Consider the following 23748-nt stretch of genomic DNA (forward strand, 5'->3'; position numbering starts at 1 on the left):
GACTGACAAGGCTGCAATGCAAGGCTGCAAATGACACGGACAAGGCTGCATTGTTGGGCATTTAAATGTAAGTTTTTTTCCTTAAAGTCCCTCCTAAAAGTTTTTTTCCTTAAAATTCCCTCCTAGACTTGGGGTGCGTGTTATACGCTGATAAATACGGTAGATTAAATTAATTACTGATAAAAAGGTTATGGACAGAAGTTAGCTTACTATAGACAGAGCGAGCATTCCAAAGGGCACATGAGAAGGGGATGCTGATTTTGGGAAGAGTAATAGTAAAATTGTGGTATGGAGAGTATGTTGACCACAGTTAAATGAAGGTGGCCCAGGGTTTGGGGATATATTTTCAGATGTTAGGCGAAGCAGAAGGATGAGGGAGGTAATATGGGAGTGGGATTTATATGAAGGGACATGCACCATTGTTCTTGGGGTTTTATTAGTATGTCAGTAAGGATTAGCAGGAGTTGATGAGTGCAGTAATAAGCAGGACAGAAATGAAGGTTTTTTTAATATTATATATATATATATATATATATATATATATATATATATATATATATATACATACATACACAAAAATTAAACAACCGTGAGAAGGGACGGTAGGGAGGGCATGTTAGAGGCTGTGGGGATTAAGAAGAAGACTGGGTGAGAGACAAAAGAGCATAAATGGGGAAACAAGGTCACCTGCAGTTTGGTGTTTTGTAATGTTTTTTGCTGGGAAATTTTGTTTCATGCAATTGCTGAAGTGCAGATTGGAATTGGCCACTTTAGCAAAGAAACCTACTTCAGCAAAAGAAACCCAGCCTATTCCAACCCATCCATGCTCTTCCCCCATAAAGGTGGTCTAGCTTTAAACTCTGATGGGTGCAATTGTCAGTTGATCAATCAAACTTTCACACCACATCAAACTACAAGAGGAGCAAGAGGAAGGGGTTGTAAAGGTTAAGATTTGCCTATAATTTAGGTAAGAATAAAAAAACAAAATACTGTAAGCATCACAATAATGTGGACAGGGGTACAGATGGTGAAAGTAACAGCATAGAATAGTTTACCATAGACACAATGACTATCAACTTCAGACACTGACAAAAATGTATGCTCTCTCTGGAAGGCGGGATTATATAGGGGATGGCTTCTTGGCTTTATTTGTCAGTGTCCATTCACCTATTGGTGGCACATAACCCAGGTAGTTATGTGTATTAAGCCTGGTCTGTGTCCCTGGTCTGTGTACAAAAAAGATGTCATGGTTATGCAGTAATCTTCCTGTTTGCTTACCTCCCCTCATGTGTTCAGGCTAAGAGGCCAGCCACTTCCACCTGATGGTTTTTATAACCTCTCCTCTAAGCATGGCTCCACCCGAGGCCCTATCAGGGAACCTTATATTAACCTGTGCACTGCATGCCAGCCTGTTTGCCTGTGATCCTGACCTTTTGGCATGTCCCTGACTATTCCTGTCTGCTTGTGGCCCGACCTTGGCTTTGTCCCTCACCATCCCTATCTTCCAGTTGCCTACTGTGGGTGTGAGCTGGGGGACCCTGGGGGTCGCGACCTGGGGCCAGTTGCAGCCAAGTCCATCCTCACCACTGGAGGCTCTGGTGAACACCTGTTGGCTCTTAGACTCCGCGCCCCAGGGAATCTTACGCTCTAACCCCGGTGGGACCAGTCTCCCGTCCGCAGCAGTCAGCCGTAGGGTCCACAACCTTGCAGTGCACTCCTGATCCCTACGGTGTGCATCTGTCACCTCGCCTCAAGGTGACCCGACAGTTTGATCAACCATGGACCCAGCTGACGTGCCACTTCCTGCAGATGATCCAATGCAGAGCTTAGTTCGCAGACTTGAGACCCAAGAATCGCATCAGACCCAGGTGGTGCGATTCCTTCAGGATTTGGCATCCCGTGTTGAACAGGTTCAGGCCTCATTAGGACCCCCGGTTCAACAACCTCAACCGCTATCTGCCGCTGCACCTATCGCATCAGTTGCAGCCACACATTCATTACAACTACCAGTTTCGGACCGTTTCTCTGGGGACTCCAAGGCTTGCAGGGGGTTCCTTAGCCAGTGCACAATTCATTTTGAACTTCAGCCCCAAAACTTCCTGTCCAATCAGGCAAAAGTTGCATATATCATATCCCTCCTGTCCAGCGAGGCGTTAGCTTGGGCTGCCCCTCTGTGGGAACTGAATGATCCAGTGGTTTTTAGCCTGTCTGATTTCTTGAAACTTTTTCGGAATATCTTCGAGGAACCGGGTCGTGTCTCCTCAGTGGCTAGCGCTCTTTTACGTCTCCGTCAACAGTCCGCTTCTGTGGGACAGTATGCTCTTCAGTTCCATATCCTCACAGCTGAATTGAGCTGGAATAATGAGGCCCTAGTTGCAAAATTTTTACATGGCCTCTCTGATAGAGTGAAGGATGAATTAGCAGGAAGATCCCTTCCTGCTGATCTGGACAGTGTCATCACCTTGTGTAACCAGATCGCTATTCGCTTTCAGGAGAGGGCTCTGGAAAAAAGACGCCAGCACTCCCCGTTCTTTAGGCAGCCTGAGCCCCCAGTCCCTTCTCTTCGATCCCAGGAGCACCCCCTGCCTACCGAGGAACTATGCAGTTGGGCTGAACTAAGTTATCTCCCGAAGAACGTGCTAGGCGCAGAACTCTGGGCCTATGTCTCTATTGTGGGGCCAAAGGTAATTTCCGTGACACTTGTTCTCTTTGTCCGGAAAAACGCTCAGGGCTAATACATCTGGAAGGTGGAGTTTTAGTCCCTGAAATATCACCTTCACCTTTTCGTCTTCTCCTTTCTGCGTTGCTTCATGTCGGTGCTTCCTCTCGTTCGGTCTCAGCACATCTGGATTCCAGAGCCGCTGCCAATTTCATGGATTGGGAAACTGCATCCTCCATGAGACTTACCCTTTTGCCCCTTACAACACCATTGGTGGTCTTGGCGATTGATGGCACGGTTCTCCCAGGGGGCCCTATCTGCTTTCAGACTCTTCCTGTTAAGATGTCAGTAAGGACACTCCACCAGGAGTGGATATCCTTCCTTGTCTTACCTAAGGCTTCATCTCCTATCATATTAGGTCTTCCTTGGTTACGGCTCCATTCTCCACACATTGACTGGTCTGCTGGACAGATCCTGGCTTGGGGTTCCTCCTGTTCCTCTTCCTGCCTACTCAAGGGTACCCCAAAGGAGAAACTTCCGGTTACCACCATCCCAGTATCTTCTGCTCTTCCCGCTGTATATAGCGATCTCTGGGATGCATCCTGCAATAGTCGGACTGATGCACTCTCTAGGTCATGTGGTACTCTGGATGAGGGGCCCACCTATGAACCTGAGTCGATCATTCACTCCAGTTCGCATAACCATTTACCTTTGCCTGTCCCTAATCTCTCTTGGACGCACAGCCAGGCTAACTTGTCTGCAAGTTCCACAGTTGCTATGCCCTGTGATGCGATTGAGATGGTCGCTACACCTGACAATACTATTCAGTCAACCTCTGCTCTAGTTATGCCAGTCCAGCCCATGCTAATGAGCTTCCTGCTTCTTGTTCAGCACCTTCGGTGACCTGGCCTCACCCTACTGCTACTATGTCTGTTCAAACCCGTTTAAGAGGCTCAATCCATCCTTTGGATAGAATACCCCATTCGGCCAGGAGGGGTTTTCAATCTTTTTCTCAGGGTTCTCTGCATTCTGTTTGTGTTGCAGCTATCCAGCTTGACTCTTGTGACATGTCACCTTCTAACCAATCTGCCCAGTCTGGTGGTCCTGTTATGGATGCTCAGCTCATCTTTAAGGGTGTGGGGGACCCTGCTCAGACTCCTGATCTTCTCATGCCCTTACCCATTCCTAAAAAGCCTTTAGTCCTCAAGTCCTCTTGTCCTCTCCCTACCTTGGTTTCGGTCTCTGAGGATAATCTAAAATACGAGGTTAGTCAAGTTTTGGATTCCTGGCTCCGTAAAGGCATTCTTCAATACCTCGTACTTTAGAAAGGGTTGGGCCCTGAGGAGAGGTCTTGGATCACTGCATCTGAGGTCTTTGCTCCTCGTCTGTTGAAGAGGTTCCATCTGGAGTTTCCTTTTAAGCCTGGACCCAGGCGGGGGAGGGGGAGGCCTAGTAAGAGGGAGGGTACTGTCATGGTTATGCAGTGATCTTCCTGTTTGCTTACCTCCCCTCATGTGTTTAGGCTAAGAGGCCAGCCACTTCCACCTGGTGGTTTTTATAACCTCTCCTCTAAGCATGGCTCCACCCCAGGCCCTATCAGGGAACCTTATATTAACCTGTGCACTGCAAGCCAACAGTGCTGATCAACCATTGTGTATTCCTTGGCGTGTTTAGCTTCCTGTTACCTCTCGTGTACTCTTCTGTTCTTCCGTTACCGACTTTGGCCTGTCTTTGACTATCCCTGTTTGCCTGTGATCCTGACCTTTGGGCGTGTCCCTGACTATTCCTGTCTGCTTGTGGCCCGACCTTGGCTTTGTCCCTCACCATCCCTATCTTCCAGTTGCCTACTGTGGGTGTGAGCTGGGGGATCCTGGGGGTCGCGACCTGGAGCCAGTTGCAGCCAAGTCTATCCTCACCACTCGAGGCTCTGGTGAACACCTGCTGGCTCTTAGACTCCGCTCCCCAGGGAATCTTACGCTCTAACCCCGGTGAGACCTGTCTCCCGTCCGCAGCAGTCAGCCGTAGGGTCCACAACCTTGCGGTGCACTCCTGATCCCTACGGTGTGCATCTGTCACCTCGCCTCAAGGTGACCTGACAAAAGAAAAGCAATACCACAATCTAGTAAAACTTCTGAGCTGCTACAAAATAATTGTGATGTGCTACACCCTCAGCTGCCAGTACCTCCCCGCACTCTCATATAAGTGTGCCATCTTACAATTATATCCCCACAGGTACAGCGCTATCCCCTACTGTGTATAAAACATTAACAGTACACACTTTTTCCTAATTATACCACGTGTTCCATAAAAAAGATAAATAATCTCTGCTCCTCTCCCGCTTTATTCATCTATGTAACAAAAGATACTTTTGTTACATAGATGAATCCAGCGGGAGAAGAGCAGAGATTGGAAATTGCAGGAGCAAGTGATTTGGTTTCGTTTAAAGGAGAAATACACCCTGTGACCATTAATAAAGACTTTCTGACCATTTAACTGCTTAGCAACCAGGCGCCATCATTATATTGCAGCAAGATGGCTCATTCCCGCAAATCGCTGTAGCTGTACGTCGGCACGGGAACTCTCTTTTTTGGTGTGTGCGTGTTCCCATCGGCCAGCAGGGGAGCCAATCAGTGGGTCCAGCGGATTTGATGTCCGCCGGCTACCCACGATCATTCCTTGCAGTGAGAACAGGAATCTGCCTGTGTGAACAAGGCAGATCTCCGTTCTGATGGGAGATCACAGTGGCAGTCCCATATACAGTTACAACACATAGTGGGGGTCACATATTTAACCTCTTAATTGCCCCTGATATTAACCCCTTCCCTGCCAGTGTCATTAGCACAATAACCGTGCATATTTTTAGCACTAATTACTGTAATAATGTCACTGGTTCAGAAAAAAAAAAAATGTCAGTTAGGTGTCTGATCTGTCTGCCTCAATGTCGCAGTCCCGCTAAAAATCACTGATCGCTGCCATTACTAGTAAAAAAAAAAAAATAATAATAATAATGTTTAATAAAAAAAAAAAAAACAACTATCCCCTATTTTGTAGACAGGATAATTTTGTGCAAACCAATTAATATTCACTTATTGCGTTTTTTTCCCCTACCAAAAACATGTAGCAGAATACACATTGGCCTAAACTGATGAATACATTTTTTTTTTTTTTACATTTTTTTTTTTTGGAAATGTTTTATTTTATAGCAGAGCAAGTAATAAAAAAAAAAGTTATTTTTAAATTGTCACTTTTTCTGTTTATAGGGAAAAAACGACAGAGGTGATCACCAGAAAAGAAAGCTCTATTTGTGGGGGGGAAAAAAAAAGGACATCAATTTTGTTTAGGTAAAGTGACGCAGTGTCGTATCGCAAAAAATGAAATGGTCAGGAAGTGGGCCAATCCTTCCGGGGCTGGTGGTTAAACCAGGTGAGAACACATCCGAAAAGGGTGCAGCTGCACAGGTGTTGGTGGAAATATAAAAAACATAAGTCACAGTATAAGTTCATCTTTGTTTCTGATTGCCTGTAAATGTTTAATGAATGTAGTGTAGTAGTGGTATATGGCATTGCTTCATAAAATCATTATTTGTATGCTATCGAGTGGAGGAGTGGAGAGGAAGGCATCTTAAAGGGGAAGTACTACCCATTGAAATTGAGGCTCAGTCCAATGGAGGTCCCAAAAACTCAAGGAACTTGGAAGTCCATTATCTGTCCTAGAGGACGCAAGCTTATTTAACTGTACATGTATACTGCAGGTAAAGGTGGAACACGTAATTAGGAAAACGAATGTACTGTTAATATTTTAAACACAGTAGAGGGTAGCACTGTACCTGTGGTGATCAGTGGCGGCTGGTGAAGTTTTAAGATGGGGGGGGGGCAGACCCCGCCCTTCCATTTTGGCCCATCCCACTTGGTGAAAAGGGCGTGGTCTGAGCGAAATAGTGGGCGTGGCTCTAAGGTGGTGTGGTTAGCATCTGAGATGAACGAAGGATGGAGGGAGAGGGGCGAGAGGAATGAAGGGACAGCAGGCCCAGATCCTACACAACAATAGAAAATCAGCAGATAAAGATACTCCAAACACCTGGTGTTAGCACTTCAATCATCCCGGCACCATGGTTGTTGTGGTGTCAGGATGATTGAAGCGCATTATTTATATTATTACATTGTAATATAAAATTAAATCATTCATCATTCATTAAATGCAGCCTCTGCCCCCCCATGAAGCCTGTGCTCCCCCCCCCCAATGCAGCCTGCCTGTGTCCCATTAAATGCAGCCTCTGCCTCCCCCAAATATGCAGCCTGCCTGTGTCCCATTAACTGCAGCCTCTGGCCCCCGACCCATATGCAGCCTGTGTCCCCCCCAAAATGCAGCCTGCCTATGTCCCATTAAATGCAGCCTGTGCCCACCCTCCCCCCCAATGCAGCCTGCCTGTGTCCCATTAAATGCAGCCTGTGTACTTACCTTGCTGTTGTCCTCTCCAGTGGCGTCTCCTTCCACTGGCAGCGCTGATGGAGCGGCATACTTCCTGGTTCCTCTCCCGGGTGCAATGGGAGAGAGAGACAGGAAGTGACATCTGAAGCGCCGAAGTAGCTTCCGCCCGGCACCTGTAGTATAGATTACTATGGCTGGGCGGATGCTACTCAACGCTTTAGAAAACGCTGCAAGGCGGGCTAAACGCCTGCAAAAATCTTGTGATTGCATAGACGTGGTGCTTCCCATAAGGGCACTGTGTTCGGGCGCCGGACACTTAAGGAACATTTTTTGTATTTTTTTTTAAAGGGCCAGTAATAAAAATTATTATTTTTTTTTTTTTAACGGGCTGCCACTGGTGGTGATACGAATCATAGTCTTTTTAATAATTTCAAAATGTCATTATATTTGTTTTTTATGCAGGTTACCTATTTTCTATTACTGTTAGTCTACTACTATGTGGTAGTACACTGAGCAAGTGAACCCTTATGTGCACAAAGCTGAGTGCTTTCTGGTTTAGCCCAGGCAAAGGAGATTAATGAATAGGATTTCACAGACCTTCAACCACACATCATCCTGAACTGGTGTGCATGCAGTTGTCCTGGGCCACAGAGTCCTCAAATAAGGGCCAAAATCATGAGTTGCAAAGCCAGCAGCCGATTTATGACTATGCTGTATAGTATGTCCTGGACCGTCAAAAGGTTAAAGTATATGTCAACCAAATTAAAATGTCATATACAGTATGCTTTGTCATGTTAATCTGAGAAATGCCATGCAGCCATTGCTGCATTGTACATGCATGTAGGCAGGAAATGGCTGCAGGAGATTAGTAGTACTAAGATGCAACAGAGGATGAACAAAGGTGACAAAAAAGTAATGAAAAAAAGGACAGTTGTTCATAATAATAAACTATATCAAAAACAAAATGAAGCATCAAATTCTGATCAGCGTTTGGCCATCCTCGCTCAACAGAACTTAATCACTTGATTGTTTTCTGTCAATTGGACATATTGGAAAGTTTTTCTCGATCAGCATCTGCAGCCACTGATCCATATATCCAGCCAGTCCCCCGACGATGTCTTCTCCGACGAAATGCGTTGGGCGTGGATACATCACCACGTACACTGGCTGACCGGCCGATGAGTCCAGTGTGACCACACAGCCTGCTGCAAATGGTAGAGCAATTTGCTGTATTTTATTGCCATAGGCAAGTTTTAAGCTTTTTTGCACTGGGACTTGCTGTGTCTAATTCTGATATTGCTTACAAGTCCTACTTGTTATCTGATCCTTTTTAATAATATTTTTAAGGATTATATTATGGGCGTATATGCTCTTTATTTTTATTTTTCATCATATTGATCAACCAACTCTGTCCGGATACATTACTGGCGTCCTGAAGTTCCCTGCATAAGGAGACGACTTAATATGCCCATTTGACCATACTATACAATGGTCCACACGATACGGTAAGAGGCTTAAGCACTTGTCACCTGGTGGTGGAAGCATTGTAAATCCATGGATGTGGAGACACTAGTGAATGAAGTAACTTGTGGATAATCTGTCCTCCCCCTTCTTTTGAACTTTTTGTGGTGCACAGTATCTTCTTATTTAGCAGTTTTATGGGCTTTAATGGACTTTTGGTTTATTTAGTGATGTTTTTTTCACTTCATAAGTTTGATATTATTATGTCTATTGAGTTATGTTCAATTTTGATCTATGTTTTCACAAGACTGATTTTCACTTATTAGCGCCACCTTTTACATATATTATACTTTTACATTTTGTATCACAGACAGCTCAGCCAGCTGCTCACTTGTATTACACATGTTGTAGCATGGATAGTATATAAGCTTTTCTGATCCATGTATTCTGCAAGGGGCAGGTCCCCCTGTCAGACAATGTCCCGGCCCAGGAAGGGTGTTACCTTCATCCACCTTGTTTATGTTGATGGAGGAATCCTTTTTTTTTCTTTTTTAGCTCACTGGGGTTGAAACTAACCATCAGTTGCCAGCTTTAGGGTCTGGTTGATGTCCAGGGGGGCCAGATACAACTTTTATGCTCCCGCCCTAAACCAGGGAAAAAGCACAATTGGTCAAAGCTATCCATCTGCCCGTCATTACATAAGTGAATATGCACTGGTAAGGTAGTTGGTGTCTGATGGGAGAGGCAATGCCAGACAATGCAAACTAAACAGCTACTCTGTATTAATTGCAATCCTTATCAATACCAGTTGAAAGGATGTACAGGGCCAATGCAGTTTGCCTTGCCTAGGACTCCATTCTGCTTTAGTTCATCTCTGGCTGCAGGGTGTAGATACTAATCTAGTGCTTGGATTTCTTTGGTTCAGTATACCCTTATTCCTGTGAAGGCACGGTGCAATTGCTGGGCATCACAAAACATGCACTTGTGTGCCCTTGTTTTTTAACCCCTGCATGACCAAGCAAAATCCACCACCAAAAGAACATAACTCAAACAAACTGGCCCTTCCTTTTTGACCTACTAGCTAAAACATCTGATGTACATGTGCATGACAGCAGACACATTGATTTGTACAACAGGCCACATCTGTTGGAAAATCTACTTGAAAGATTTCAGGAAGAAATTGCAGACAAGTGTCTTGAAAGAAGATTGTATTTTTACCATAACCAGCCCAGCTGTAGCCATGGCGGGGGAGTCATGTAAGTGATGTTGTTAAACAGGAATTGTTTTTACTCACTGATTGGCTGGTTAGGCTAAGCTTTCTTCCTAAAAACTTTTCCGGGATAGTGACAACACTAATCAATATGATTTTTAGTATGTAGTGTAAGGATTGATTTATGTAGGGATTGGTTTGGTGCACATTATTAGAACACTTTAAACTTAAAGGAGTGCTGTATATTAAAGGAGGACAGAATTAGGATATCCAAGGTAGATGATTTACAGCAGCCAGGAATCTATTTGTGAAAACTACAGATTTCAGTAAAATGTATAGTTTGTGAGGATAATATATCTACAGCTATGGAAGTATTTGAATTAATTAAAAATAGGGTAGTGGATATGGAAGGGGCATTTTAAAATAAAACTGATAAGCATGGGGGCTTAGACAACAATTTTAAGCAAATAAATCACCAGCAAGTGCACATTTGGAGGGACATAGCCTCCTTGGAAAAATGTTTATTACACCTGGTAGAATAAGGTTGTCCCTTCAAATGACAAACAGCTTATGTAGGAATGGTTCCAATGCTTAAAGCCTGTACACACGATATGAAAACCGGAAGCAACGTTTTGACAAACAATCTGCTGATTTTCTGATCGTTAGTACAGTGCTTCCGACAGCCAATTCCAGTTTTTCACCAAACAAAAGCTGGATGTGCAGACTATAAAATTTTTGTCCTATGTGAACTCTATGTCCGATTTTCGTTTAACTAGTATGGTTTTCTTACGAAAAAAAAAATCGTAAGAGCAACACTACACATGCTCAGAAATGAAACAATACATACAAAACTATTCAACACATTAAATGACTTCTAAAGTTGTATTCGGTCGTATGAGAATTTTCACAAGGCGAGTAACCTCTTGACTTTTGACATGAGACTAGCATGCAACAAAAAATGGACGAATGATCGTCCGAAAATCTTGTCGTCATGTACGACACTAAAAAGAAATGTGCGGACAAACTTCTAGAAGTGGTAATACAAAGGATGAAAAAAAACTAAAAAGGATGGAAATAAACACCATCTCAGAACACAATGAAAATAAGGAACAACCAAAACCACTCCAGAATTCCTTATAAAATTTGATATGGAGGAAAAAAAAGAAAAAAATATATTGAAGGGTTGCCAACAGTTTGAGTAGTGCTTTACAACATGGATTAAAAAAGTTTAAAGCACTGTAGAAATGAACTAATCACGGCACGTGATACAGTATTTCTTATCATGATGTATTTGTATGTGTGAAACCTATCATATTGGATATTAATTTGTTTAGTATGCAATTATTGTTTATGTACTGTATGGCTTGATTTATGTAGAGATTGGCACATTATTAGGGCACTTAAAACCTAGAAGAAGAATATTGAAGAAGTGTGATATAGATAGATGTCTTGTGAGCTACCAATGAAGTGTGTCCAAATAATAAATGTAAGAGAACCAATCCACAGCTACTAAGCATATTCACTCCCATAATCCATGTATAAAATATTATTAATAAACAAATGTAGCGCTATGTGATACATCACTCACTCAGGTGGTCAGTTTTGCCTTGCAAGGGAAAAACATTTGAGCTGACCCAAAAAGAAGGATCCATTTTCTACATCAAAACTGTTCAAATTTTTTCAGCATCAAAGTTGTTACATTACATATATAAATATAATACACTTCTTTATATATATATATATAATTTCCATGGGCAATGCGCGAGTGAACCTTGGAGCAACTTGAATTCCCAAAGAATATAAATTGTAAAAAATACACAAATAAAATAATTGTTGTCAAGCAAGTGTACAGTAAAAGAAATAAAAGAAAATGAAGTAAATGTCAAAATGTAAAAAATTACACAAAAAAAATACAATATATAAATAAAATATAATATAATATAATGTCCCATAAAGTGACTCTGTGATGATGATCCAAATAATATTCGCACCCCCCCTCACGTGACTGCGCTCACCTCCAATTGTGTATTCGATTTGTGCCACAACAGCAGCTGAACCACCTCTGGGCTCTAAGTAGCAGGATTTACAGGCTCCCCCAGGTGTAACACAAAGATGGTATCCTCAATTTAAAATACAAAGAGAGGCCAGATAGTGCATTATCGTTTAAATATAGAAATTTATTGTAGGTAAACATCAGGACACTCGCACTTTATGGGTGCTTGCGGCACACCAGGCTATAGAAAACATATAATGTTAAAATTCAGATCCCCCCCCCCGAGGAAGACACTGGATCGCCCTGTGTTGTCATGCGTAGGGGAGGGGTCAGGATGGCGGAGGAGACAGTCACTTGCTCTTTGAGCTAGCTGCTGATTCACACAAGCCTGCAAACCATTTGGAGAGGATTTTAACATTGTTTTCTATAGAATGGTACGTTGTAAGTAGGGGTGCAACGGATCAAATAACTCACAGATTGGATCGTTCCTCGGATCAGAGTCACGGATCGGATCATTTTTCGGATCAGCAAATAATAATTGAATTTGCAAAAACCTGTGAAAATGCCACCACCATATAGTCCCCACTGCAATATACATCTCTCCCACTGTAATATCCATGTCATCTCCCCCAATGTAATATTGGCTGACCATGGATGAGTATGGCTGGGTATTGGCAGGGTATTGCAGAATATTGGCAGGATAAGTATTGGCAGGGTATTGCAGATTATTGGCAGGGCATTGGCAGGGTAAGTATTGGCAGAGTAAGTATTTCAGAGTAAGTATTGGCAGGGTAAGTATTGCAGAGTAAGTATTGGCAGGGTATTGCAGAGTAAGTATTGCAGAGTATTGGCAGGGTAAGTATTGCAGAGTATTGGCAGGGTATGTATTGCAGAGTATTGGCAGGGTTTGTATTGCAGAGTATTGGCAGGGTAAGTTTTGCAGAGTATTGGCAGGGTAAGTATTGCAGAGTATTGCTGGGATGGCTGTGACTGCACTCCACGGAACGCGGCGTGTGCCGATCCGAGCAGGGTGACCCGTTCGGATCGGTGCCGATCCGTTGCACCCCTAGTTGTAAGCACCCATAAAGTGTGAGTGCCCTGATGTTAACCTACAATAAAGTTCTGTATTTAAACAATAATGCATGATCTGGCCTCTTTTGTATTTTAAATTGAGGATACCATATTTGGATTACACCTGGGGGAGCCTGTAAATCCTGCTACTTAGAGCCCAGAGGTGGTTCAGCTGCTGTTGTGGATCAAACATAATTGTGCGGTCACACAATTGGAGGCGAGTGCTGTAACACAGGGGGGAGCACGTGTGTGAAGCCCCGGTTAAAATTATTTGGATCATCATCACAGTCACTTTATGGGACATTATATACGTTATATATATATATATATATATATATATTTTTTTTTTTTTTAATCAGTGTGGACTTGCTGAAATTAAGAATATTTGATATTTTGAAGCTTACTTTATATATTTTTTTACCATTTATATTCTTTGTTTGGGAATTCAAGTTGCTCCAACATTCACTTGTGCATTGCCCATGGCAATTATATATATATATGTATATAGATAGATAGATAGATAGATAGATAGATAGATAGATAGATAGATAGAAGTGTATTATATTTATATATGTAACAACAACTGATGCTGAAAAAATTTGAACCGTTTTGATGTAAAAAATTGATCCTTCTTTTTGGGTCAGCTCAAATGTTTTTCCCTTGCAAGGCAAAACTGACCAGATTCCTGGGGGGTTGTCTTCTCCTGTGACAAAACTGCTGGGTTTTGTAAAAACAAAACAAAAAAAAAACTGATTTTAATGGGATTTTGTGTCTTTTTTTCCATCTTTAAAGTAGACCCTGTAAATATAGAAGGAAGGATTTCTGGTCATCGTCATGCTCAAAAGATGTGCTTCTTCTAATTGGAATGATATGATAAAGTTCTTTTCTTTTTTTTTTTCACAGATGGCCTAGTTGCATTAAACTGCTCTCATGCATTCCTGTAAGACAAGAAAACTTAGATTTTAAGAGTAGGCCCGCTTTAACTATGATAGATGGTGGAGAGGTAAATTACTTTAGTTTCTTGTATTCCTCAGGTACTACTGGCATGAGGTTTTTGCATTGGAGTTCCCAGCTTGGTTCACCTCCTGTGAAAAGTACAGTGGGATCCCAGTCGAAGACGAAGGCACAAGTCACAGGGCCAAGTCTCACAAACAGTAAAGATTTTCAATCTTTCATTCCATAATCTATCTTCATCAGAAATCTCTATATTGCAATGAGGCCTCAATTTCACTCCATCCTCGCTACATAATTCATTCACATTATTTAAGGACCAGAACAGTTTTATACACAACCTCACCTTAAAACAGTACTACCACATTAAATCTTTTAAAGACACAGTATGATCCCATCACCACCCTAGAAGCCCCCGACTCTGCAGATCTGAGCATACTAGAAAAATTGTACAATAATGACGATGAGAAGTTATGAAGTTACAAATTATCCGAAATAACGGATGCTGCATCTAAACAAAATGGAACAGAACTACTAATAATAAATAATAATAATAATACAAATGTATTATTATTAATGTGTTTTGTTCCATTTGTTTAGATACAGCATTCCTTATTTTGGATAATTGGTATTCGTTACGTTCACTAACAGCCAAATTTAAAAGGAAATTCCAATACCTAAAATGTAATAGTTAGTCATCATTAAGTTATTATTTCAGATCTTTGAATTTCCAAATATTCAGAAAATGTTTATAACCGGTTAATTTGAATTAAAAAACAAATTTGGAACTAAACAAACTAATCTTGAGAATTTCCTGCTGAATTAAACATAATTCCATCCGTAAATGGTCTTCCCAGCATAACAAACTGAAGCTCAAAGGAGCCAGGTGGAAAATTGGCAGAATAATAGCTGAAGTCACCGTTTTAAGGATTCTGACCGCCATGGGTGTTGGCCGTCAGAATACAATAAATGGCAGGAGAGATTCAGCCATAGGCATGGTTTAGTGTGGCTGGGGAAATCTATCAGATTCGTTTTGTTAATCCAACAGAATGAATGAAAGAAATCTGTGTGTATAGGCAGCTTTTCAATGAAGGCATCCAATGAAGTCCCACAGGCTGTGCCCAGCGTTTAGTTAATCCAAGTTGGTAAATATATCTGTAAATCATTCATCTCTCCAGCTCCCTCTGACATGTCTTTCTATGCTGAGCTGTGTTGTGCTGTCAGCAACCTAGTTTGGGGGGCTGTCAGACTTGTATATTAGCTGGTTACCCACTACAAGAAAAAAATTTGTTAGCTGTATTTAACGTATATACTGTACATTTCACATCATTAGACACAATTCTCCCTTATAATGAAATAGACATTTTACAATCTTTAGAAAAATATTAATCTCATTATTTGGGCTGTTTTTATCTGGTGAGGCTCAACAAATCTTTGAAGTCTAAATGCTTTTCTTTTTGATATTACGTAAACATCTTGATAATAGGTTTCCAGCTAAACTGTCTATAATGGTCATAAAATACTAATAAAAATGACTTCACATGACAGCTTCACGCTCAGACGGGGGTCTGGCGTTCCCTGACCTCGTTAAGTATTATCAGGCGGCTCAGCTCCGTGCAGTTGCCCCCTGGTTTACCCAGAGATCGTATAACCGATGGACGGAAATCGAAAAGCTTTGACTGGCTCCGATCCACCCCAACAGTATGCTCTGGAGTGCGGCGACATTGATTCCCCAGGCCCGCCTATTGGGAACTATGTCCCAGCTGCAATGTCTCTGGCGTAAGCTCACTAAGCGGTATGACCTCTCCTCGGATAAGTCGCTCCTGACGTCTTTTATATGTAATCCCAAGGTGCCGGATAGCTTAACCTACCCCATGTCACACCCCTGGTCTTCTCGGGAACCTTTTCCACCTGGGGACCCTGGTGGACCCCAGATCGCAGAGATTGCTGCCCTACGCCGATCTCCAGTCCAAATTCGACCTCCCTCGTCAGGGATTTTACAGTTACTTGCAAATATGGCACTTTGCCCAGACCATATCCTCCGACCTACGCTTCTCTCCGCCATCCTCATTTGAAAACGTAATTTTAGCGGGTACGGCCCAAAGGGGAATGATCTCGGATATCTATAAAATAATTAACGCACTCCCTGTGGCCTCTCAAGGCAAACATGCCTACATGCTCAAATGGGAAGAAGCACTGGGTGCAGAAATTACGGAGGAACAGTGGCGGGTGATATGGTCGCAGGCCTCCAAAAGTTCTGTATGCACGCTTTACAGAGAGAATGCGTATAAAATATTATTTTTTGGTATATGACCCTGGACGTTCTCCACGCCATCTACCCCTCTACATCTGACAGATGTTGGCGGTGCCTAGAGCACAAGGGCACCCTCTTCCACATTTTTTGGCAATGCCCCCGTATAGTCCCTTTTTGGACAGAGGTTCAGCGACTTTTGACTGGCATACTAGACCAACCGGTGGCTCTTACCCCCAAAACCTTTTTTGCTGGGTATTCCTTTTCCTAAACTGATGAAATCCCAAAAGAAACTATCTCGACACATCCTGGCGGCCGCGCGATGTCTTGTGGCCCTCCATTGGAAGCAGACACAGCCCCCTACCCCTGGTGCTCTTCACGCTAGGATCAGGGACGTGGAGCTAATGGAAAAGATGACCGCCAGGATACAGGACCGGTTGGAAGCGCATGATGTGGTGTGGGGTCCCTGGAATCTCTGGGAAAGTCGCCCATGATCGGGCGCATGGAACACTTGAGGCGACTATCAATCCTTACCTTTTCCCCCTATCCCCCTCTAGTCCCCTCTTTTCTCTCTCCTGGCTTCTCCCTCTTTTCTCTGGTTTCCTTTTTCCCTTTCTTTCTTTTCTCTTCTTGTTTTTTGTTCTCTCTCCTGAGAGTAATTTGTTAAAGGTTAACACGGGCAGATAGTACCATAAGATGATACCTCCTACTTCCGCATGGGCTCTTACGATGGTAGTAGAGACCTGAGGATATATAGGCTGAATATCAGTGAGGGCCCTAATGACCGCGGTGGAGCCCCCTCGGACTGGTCCATACCTACTCCAGGGGGTCATACTCAATAGGTCGACATGCATGGACTAATTGCCACTTTTCTTTTTTGTGTTACTCTAAATGCTGCAGTGTACAGTATGACGTGTATCGCATTGTATTAAACGAATAAAGAAAAAAGTTATTTGAAAAAAAAAAAATGGACTTCACATTCTCTAGTTGAAAAAAGAAGGGCAAATTACAGAATTTTTTTCGGATGTAAAATGTATTGGATGTGCGTTTCCTTTTAGGTGCTGGCAAGCCAAAAGTTTTTTTCTTAGGTTTTAGATGGAATGGAGGAAGGTTTTGTATTGCTATCTAGGGCTCAGTTGAAGAGATTTCTCCTTTTCTTTATTGTACATCATGGGACACAGATCAACCTTATTCCTTACTCGCAGGGATGTCCCAAAGCAATGCCCATGAAAGGAGGGAGACACAGTAACCTCCGACAGGTAAAAAAAAAAAAAAAAAAAACTTCACACAGCAGTTTTCAAAGCACTGCAAGCAAAGGTCACGTTTCCAGGGTCTCGAACACCCACCTTGTAAAGTCTTAGAAAAGTGTGAATTGAAGATCAGGTTGTGGTCTTGCAGACCTGAGCCGCTGAAGAATGATCACAGATCGCCCAGGAAGCACCTACACTCCTGGTAGAATAAGTCACCACCTGGAAAGGAGGACCCTTTCCTTTCAAACCATAAGCTTGAACAGAGAGCCTGATTGCCTGACTGTGGCTGTCAAAGTCAGATGTATCCTGATAGCTCGAACCACATTTAATGTGTGGAGAGCCTTGTCCACTGGCAACTGAGGCTTAGTAAAAAAATAAGGCAATACAATATCCTGGTTGAGATGGAAAACCAAAACCACCGGCTGAGGCCGAAGGACCAACTGTCATGGTAAAGGATCAGGAATAGCTCCTTGCAGGAAAGAATCCACCAGTTGATATACTTTTTGTGCCAACATAATGACAACCAGGACACCACCTTCCATGTCAAAAAGAAATCAGGGAAGGTCCGCAATAGGCTGAAATGGAGGTCACTGTAGAACAGAAAGAACCAAACTTGCACAAAGGCATGCACCAAAAAATGAGAAGCAATCTGCCTCTGAAAAAGACTGCCAAAACTGAAATCTGGCCCTTGATTGTATTAAGGCCAGACACATACTAACCGTTTACAGAAAAGCCAAAACATATCTCACAACGTACTTGCAAGGATGAAATTTCTTAGCCTTATACCAGGCCACATAAAATTTCCAGGTCCTGTAGTAAATCTTCCTTGAAGTTGCCTTTCTGGCTCGCATACGCATGGGACTAACCACATCAGCTTTCCCCCTGTCCTTCAGAACTCTGGCCTCAATAGCCACGCTGTTAAAGCTAGCAACTGTAAAGGATGGTAGACACACAGTAGAAATTACAACAAAGAATGAATATATCAGTGAGAACTGAAGCCATGGTGCCACCAGAGCATCCACTTCAAACATCTGAGAATTCCTGGTCCTGGAAATGAACTTGTTGAAATGAACCAGTTTCGCATTGAACCTGGATGCCAACAGATCCACATCCGGTGCACCCCATTGTACTGAACAATTCTGGGAGGACAAGCCCATAACCCTGGGGATAACTTATCGGCTGAGGAAAACCGCCTGCCAATTTTTTACTCCCAGAATATGCATTGCAGATAGAGTGGGCTCTGCCCAAGAAAAAATTAGGTCCACTTCCTCCTGGGCTGTTCGAATCCAGGTGCCCCTCTGATGATTTATACATGCTGTGGCTTTGTCTGACTGAACCTTTACCAGGACACCCTGCAGCTCTACTGACCAATGCAGGAGAACTAGGTGGATTGCCTAGTTCTTCCTCTCAATTGGAGACCACATTCTCTGCACCGTAAAGTGATCCATCACCCCTCTTTGTAAAGCTGGCGTATGTCATCAGCCCTTTCTAAGACAGATTGGGAAAGATCTTTCCCTGAAAAGAAGACCGAGTCTTATATTAATTTTGGCTACAAAAAGCACACTAGGACTTTTTTAGGGGGATGTGTTATTTTTTATTTACGGTATGTACAATAATCTATATTTATTCAAATAGTCGTGTCATCTTTTCTGGGAAAAAAAAAATATCCTGAACCTTTAAAACAGGATAAACAGCACAGTGCTTGTATCATTTACCTCTGGAATAAAACAATAAAATGTTTTAAAAAGTTTCTCTGTCCCGCCTTCTCTCCCTCCGGTCAACTCAAGAGTCAGCATTATGACATTCTGTAATCCAAAAAGTAAACCTTGGTTAAAGTCCTTGTAAAATGATTATATAATATGCAGTGTGCAACTTTATTGTGGAAAATACCTTAGTTACAGCGCCGCTGGGCGTTCATGTGACCCGCTGGTGCTCTTCTTCCCCATTCAGAATACTGCAGAGGGAGGGGCCGAGACCCCCACTGACATCAGCCCCACTCTGAGCACTCTAGAGGGAGGCGTGGCTGATATCAACTGGGAGGACAGGAGAAGATCTCTGGCGGGTCACGTGAGGGATAAGCGGCACTATAAATAAGGTATTTTCCACAATAAAGTTACAAAAGAAGAAACACTGCACATTATATAATCTTTTTACAAAACAGATTACTTACAACTTCAACTAAGGCTTATTTTCAGAGTAGGGCTTACATTGCAGCCATCCCCAAAAATAATACTATGTCTTATTTTAAGGGAAAGAGGGAATCACCAAACTTTTGAGCAGGCAACCACCAGACTGTTGAGTGCCTGAAAGTGAGGACTTTAGAGATTCCAATGACTGTGTGCCACACCATAAGAATGTTCTGCTGCAGCAATCTGGAAAGAAATTTTGCAAAAGGGTATTGCACATGTGCTCATGCACAGAAAAATCAAGGGATAACCCAGCGACCTGACAGACGCCACCTGATCTGTAAGAGCAAGACATTTCCCTGAAGGGAGAATCACCTTCATTTGGACAGTGTCTAGGATCATGCCCTGATTTTCCAAGCACCAATGCAGATTTGTGGAGATCCTTCCAGAGCAGTCCTATCCTCACCCATCATGGCAAGCTGTGCCTCAGAGGGCCTTAATCCCCCAACTGGGGCCCGCTGCCCTGGGCCTCTATAGCACCCTACTGGAAGACACCTTTGCCTTCCACTGTGCAGGGTCAACATTACAAGCACTCCTGCGTCACGTCCATTCTTCATCTGGTGTGGGATCTGGGTACCTTTCTGTTGAGCGACGATAGTCATAGGAATAGATCCCGATACCAGGTAAGGAATAATATGGCTGCTTTGTGTCCAATTTTTTTTTTTTTTTTACGTAAAGAAAGGCTAGAACTCTAGTCAGACCAGTCATATTTTTATTTCTACCATACAGGAAGATAAATATTGGTCTTAGTAAACCATATGCCTAATAGTTAGCACAAAAAAACTAAAAAATTTAATAAAAGAAGTGAGCTGATGTCCAACAAACACCAGCAGCTTAAAGTATAAGTTCCCATTTGCATGTTCCAATGTGTGAAAAACAGCGCTGCTGTGCTGGACTCCGCCCCCACACGGTCGCGTCATTCAGACACACAGCTCTGTGTGTCTGAACGAACTACAAGCCCTGACATGCTTAGCGGAAGTCCGCTTGTAGCTCTAAATGAACCACCATGGAGCTGTGGAGCACTGCAGTAGTTCATTGAGTGTTCCTGTCAGGGAGTATCTGCTTACCTGTACGGGATGTACGAGTAAACCAATACACACACAGTGTGCAGGAGACCTGCATGGCACCAGGCATTTGCTGATCTCTGGTGCAATACTTTCCAGGCTCCTGCAACAAAAAAATAATAAATGCACATTTTTTTTACCTGCAAGTGAACTTATTCTTTAAGGAGAAGTAAAACGTCTACATGAGTCTTACATTAGGGGAAATCTGTCAAATGGATTCCTGGATAGCAGTAAAAACCCAACAGGATTTCAAATCTTACCCTGTCATATCCAAAACTAGTAAAAAGGTTTTTGGCTTGGTAGACACTTTGTATCTTTTTGAAATAATACTAGAACTATTATTTTTAAGATTACATTGGCTATAAACTGCAAATCTGGTATAAAATAAGTGCGCTGGTGAATTGCCAAAGAAGGCGGCTGTATACTTTTTTTTTTTTGAGACAGTATTTGTCACAATAAAGAAATCCACACTGAGTTAAGTGCTAGTGCATTAACTGATCAAAACAAGATATTTATTTTTTTAACTATCTGTTGAGTTGCCCAAATCATAAGCTGTAGGGTCTGTGTATAACCCTGAACAAACAGCTAAAGCATTCGAAATGCATAAAGAGCAGTTTCACCTTATTTGGAATTTGTATTTCTTTCCATCCATTCCCGAAATTTTCAGTCCTGCCAGACAGCACAACCAGGATGGTGACCTGACTATTCTCTGATGCAGTTAAACAACACAGCTAGGGCACCACCTTGTTCCCAAGTTGTGATAGAACACCGCAGGAGCAGCAACAAACTTTTTTTCAGTAATTTATTTATTGGTACATGTGCATGCAGCATCGCTCACTGGCTCCATCTCCCAGTCTAAGTGCTACCGTACAGGAGGCTAAAATCAAGTCAATCTCCGCTTCAATAAATAATATATATATATATATATATATATATATATATTTTTTTTTAATAAATGATTACTTTTTGTTAATATCTGTCCGGAGTTCAGCCTTAAGAATACCCACTAAGAACATTTGTTGCAGAAAGATTATACTGAATTAAGAGAAATGAATAACGCTAAGAACTTTTTAAACCAATTTTTTTTTCATTAGGTACAATTAGCCTTTTCTGCATTACCATGCGTGGTCTCTCATCTACCAGTTAGCACAGGCATGTTGAATAGCCTTACTGGCTATCAGCCATGTGATTTACTAAGTCACTGGTACAAATGCATCCACTTCCATGAATGCGTTAATAATGTTCACCATTATTCGCCATTAAAGCAAACAACTGTATTAGGAAACCTAGGCCTAGAGATGATTGCACACCAAGATGCCAGGAACACAAGTCCCTCTGTTATACAAATACCCACTTAATCTTCTGAAGATGAATTCATGTCTAGATCTTCAGTGCTTTGCCATATGTCCATAACTACGGTGGTTTCCCTGTTGAGCGTTTCATGGTAGTGGGAAACTGGTATCTTCTTAAAGCTTTTAGGTTATGGGGCTTCTGAAATGCTCTGTATATAATCTAAATATGTGAACATATCTTTAGCCACTTCAGCCCCTGAAGGTTTTACCCCCTTAATGGCTAGGCCATCTTTTGCGATACGACACTGCATTACTTTAACTGACAATTGCGCGGTTGTTAGACGCTGTACACACATAAAATTGATGTCATTTTTTCTCCACAAATATAGCTTTCTTTTGGTGGTACTTGGTTAACTCTGAGGTTTTTATTTTTTGCGCTATAAACAAAAAAAAAAGTGTCAATTTGGGAAAAAAAAAAGCAAACAATTTTTTACTTTCTGCTATAAGACATATCCAACAAAAAATTGTAAAAAAATCGAATTTCTTCATGAATTTCAGCCAATATATATTCTGCTACACGATTTTGGTAAAAAAAATCCTAATAAGCCTATATTGATTGGTTTACGCAAAAGTTACAGCGTCTAAAAACTATGGGATAGATTTAGGGGCTGTTTCTTTTTTTCTTTTAGAATTTTACTAGTAATGGTGGCGATCAGCGTTTTTTAGCGGGACTTCAACATTGCGCCGGACAAATCTGACACTTTTTGGTAACCAGTTACACCAATACAGTGATCAGTGCTAAACAAATGCACCGTCACTGTATAAATTACACTGGCAGGGAATGGGTTAAAATCAGGGGCGATCAACGAGTTAAGTGTGCTCCTGATTAGCAGGAACACAAGATCACTCTCTTCCTCTGACAAAACGGCTGTCTGCCTTGTTTACATAGGCAGACCGCTGTTCTGCCTCTCCAGTGAACGATCAGCACGCCCCATAGCTGACAACAGCAATCACAGCACAGGTACGTGATTTTGCATTTAAGGGCCTCCATGCAGCACTACATGTACTGATGTCCTTTACTTATGTAGCGCCGGCTCCTGAAGAGCACGCACTATGTGTTTTTGAAATGTAATGTTTAATATAAACTGCAGTTTGGTTTGGGTTTAATTACTCCAAATTTTGACCTCAGCATCATTCTGACTAGACTACAAGATATTCTTGCCTGACCATGGGGGCACTGTCACTTCTGGCAGGCATGGTAACACAGTCTGGTTGGGTGCTTTAAGGTTGCATTCTCTCTGAGTCATCCCAGTGGGAGTGTCACTCTTGCTGTGCCTTCTGTGAAGGGGTACTTAAGATGCGGACTTCACATGTTTCGGGGTTCCGGTCTTAAAGTATGTTCTGACTACATGGTCCTGGTCCTCCTGACCAGCCCCCAGGACGCCTATGGCCTGGGGTGCGGATCCACCCGACTTTACGTCTCAGGGCTGGCTAGCCCGAGGCCAGGAAACTAAAGGAAGGATTAGGAGGTGGTCCGGTGCCGTCTCAGGTTGTGGAGAGGCCCAGCAACTTCAAAGTTGTCCAGGGGAGGACTCTCCGCGAGAAGGCCATGCAAGGGTTGGCTTCTCAAGAGCCTGGCAAAGCTGAAGGACCTTAGCAAATCCAATCTCGTATGGTATCGCCCGACCGGCTGGAAGATACTGGTACCACACGAGCGTTCTCCAAGTTTTAAAGTTTCCTTACACGTGTTCTATCATAAAGTCTGTGGCAGAGACTTGTTCCTGACTCAAGCACCCTGTTGGCTGCTAGGCCTGGTGAGAGAAGGACTATCCAATTAGGGTGAAGATACAGCTGTAAATGTCTATTCTCTGGATTTATTCAAAGTAAGTGAGTTCTCCTACACTGTCTTTGATATCAAGAGTACCTGGACTT

This window comes from Lithobates pipiens, unplaced genomic scaffold, assembly GCF_037356315.1.
Source record: "Lithobates pipiens isolate NorthernLeopardFrog02 unplaced genomic scaffold, aLitPip1_a1.2 Scaffold_30, whole genome shotgun sequence".
Classification (NCBI taxonomy): Eukaryota; Metazoa; Chordata; class Amphibia; order Anura; family Ranidae; genus Lithobates; species Lithobates pipiens.